Source organism: Ciona intestinalis, chromosome 10, assembly GCF_000224145.3.
Source record: "Ciona intestinalis chromosome 10, KH, whole genome shotgun sequence".
Classification (NCBI taxonomy): domain Eukaryota; kingdom Metazoa; phylum Chordata; class Ascidiacea; order Phlebobranchia; family Cionidae; genus Ciona; species Ciona intestinalis.
Window position 1 is genome coordinate 1390966 of NC_020175.2, and position 2887 is coordinate 1393852.

The window sequence follows — 2887 nt, forward strand, 5'->3', positions numbered from 1 at the left end:
GTGTATATCTATGCTTTATACAAGTTTCTTGTTTTCACGTCCTTCAGCAGGACATGCCATAAGCCTAAAATTTTAGGCCAGAGTTGGTTAATTCTTTATTCCCAAATCTTTTTGGTAGACGCATGGCCTACTAAAGATATCTTTTGTAGGCCATGGTAGACGGTTGTCATTGAAACAAGTTGATTTGGGGACATTTTAGTTGCCTTGTTTATACGTGGTGTTTGAAACAACTAAAACATCATGTTAAAACGATTGTCGATTCCCATTCCTACCACACGAGAACAAGATAGCTCTAATGAGTGAGCATATAATAAAGTAATCAGCATAATTTAAATTAGCATAATATATTCGCCAACAAGGCAATTTTCAGTCGCCATTTGCGTTCGTGTAGCAGTAGGTAGAATGCTTGTATACATTACAGGTTTTTATATGACTTCGTCCGTGTAGAATGAAATGTTTGGCTATAGTTGTGGATGATAAAATGCCTTTTAAATATATGATCTTTATGGTTCTATCACTTGACCGAAAATTAGAAAAACATGCAGAATGTTTTGTTGGCAGTGGGGGCTTCTCTAAAACACGCAATCTACGCAATCTACACAATCTACGCAATCTACGCAATCTTCTCTAAAACACGCAATCTACGCAATCTTCTCTAAAACACGCAATCTAAGCAGTCTTGTTTTGTCAAATTAGTAAATCAAGTTTTTTAAATAAATAATTATATTATTTAACCAAATATGTCCTAAACTAACGCAATCTATAGAATTAACACATAGCGCCACCTTTCGGTCAAGTCATGCAATCTACGCAATCTACATAATCTTCTCTAAAACACGCAATCTACGCAATCTTCTCTAAAACACACAAACTACGCAGTCTTGTTTTGTCAAATTAGTAAACCAAGTTTTTTTAATAAATAAATAAATATATTAATTAACTAAATATGTCCTAAAATAAAATAACGCAATCTATTGAATTAACACATAGCGCCACCTTTCGGTCAAGTCACGCAATCTACACAATCTAAGATATATACATAATCTGCACAGGCTTATCTTTTTAAATAAATTTATCTGTCATTTAACTGTGGTATACTCAGAATATCAACTCAATCTACAGAACAACACGGTAGACAGTTTACGACAAATTTAAAGTATGCATTGCAGCTGAACGTCATCAAACGTCAACTTTTTGTTTAAAAGTACTCGTTCAACACAGTTTTTTTCAATTTGCTAGGTAGTCTAGTGCAGAGTCCGTATATAAACGCTCTGGTCTAGTGGTTAAGGTTCTGATTTTGCAATTGTGTAGCACGGTTTCGATTTCTGCTGTCGGAACAATTTGTTGAATTTTTTTATTGTTTTTTTTGTATGTGGGGTCAGGCGTTAGAAGTTAGGGGTTAGATAAATTTATTTGAAAAAAACTTGGTAATTTTTTAACAAAATTAGTCTGTGCAGATTATGTATATATCTTAGAATCTAAGAGCCACCTTTCGGTCAAGTCACGCAATCTACACAATCTAAGACTTAGATTGTGTAGATTAGATTGTGTAGATTGCGTGACTTGACCGAAAGGTGGCGCTATGTGTTAATTCATAGATTGCGTTATTTTATTTTAGGACATATTTAGTTAATTAATATATATATTTATTTATTAAAAAACTTGGTTTACCAATTTGACAAAACAAGACTGCGTAGATTGCGTGTTTTAGAGAAGCCCGACCAAAAATGTGATTTCTATTCCGCGTGGTTGCAGATATTTTTTTAAAATATAGGTCAAAATTGAGGAGGGTTGCATTTATATAATTCGTCCCATTAATACCATTCTAAAAAAATGTAATATGCAAAAAAAAGTTAAATTTGCTCCAAATTGAAGCCGTGTTTCACAACCAAGCCAATTAGGGGTTGGTGGCTGATGTGCATTGTTTGTTTCAAGGTATATTACATAATCCTATATCATATTATTAGCAAGGTTCCGTTCGATAATGTGTCATGGTTGCAAGCGCTACACGTAATATGTAAACACGTCATACCATAATCACTTGATTCTTTTTTTTTGTGTTGTATTTAGGCCAAATTTATCCAATTACATAACACCCATACTTATACGTTTAAATTAATGTCCTCCTAGTGCCAATATTGCGACGAAGGTCTTGTGGGATAAAATATACATTGGGGGGGAATACAGGACACCTTTAGCATTCAATATCTCAATATCCTAATCGTGTTTTAAACAATTGACAATGGTATGTGGGAGTCGTTAGGATACGGTTTTATAATTCTTTGAATGATCTTTGTTTACGGGACGAGAAAATATAAATTTAATGGGACGAGAAATTATTAGTGATGTACCGAAGTTTCGGTTTGCCGAATTTATTCGGCCGAATCAGCGATTTTGACAAAGATTCGGTTTTGGCCGAATCGTGCGTAAAGATTCGGCAAAAACCGAACTTTTTCACAGACAATATAGATACGATTAGCAAGAACTTGCGCAATTTGTGAGATAAGAATTAAAGACTATTTGCAACAAATAAGTTTAATTCAATTAATCGTCATGCTTTATAGCAATGCTAATCATTTCGGATACGGTTCTATGGGCTATGGCACACGCGCACTTTGATAAACTTCTTCACATTCGCGACCGAATCTGCTCCCGATCGTCGATAAAGAAACACTCGCTTTTTCTCTCTTAATAGTGCACGCGTCTGCTCCCGGTCGTCGATAAAGAAACACTCGCTTTTTCTCTCTAAATAGTGCACGCGTCTGCTCCCGGTCGTCGATAAAGAAACACTCGCTTTTTCTCTCTAAATAGGGCACGCGTCTGCGCACGATCCCCTGCACATTTTTAGCACAAAGCAGAATACAAAATGTAAAAGTAAAGTTTTCGA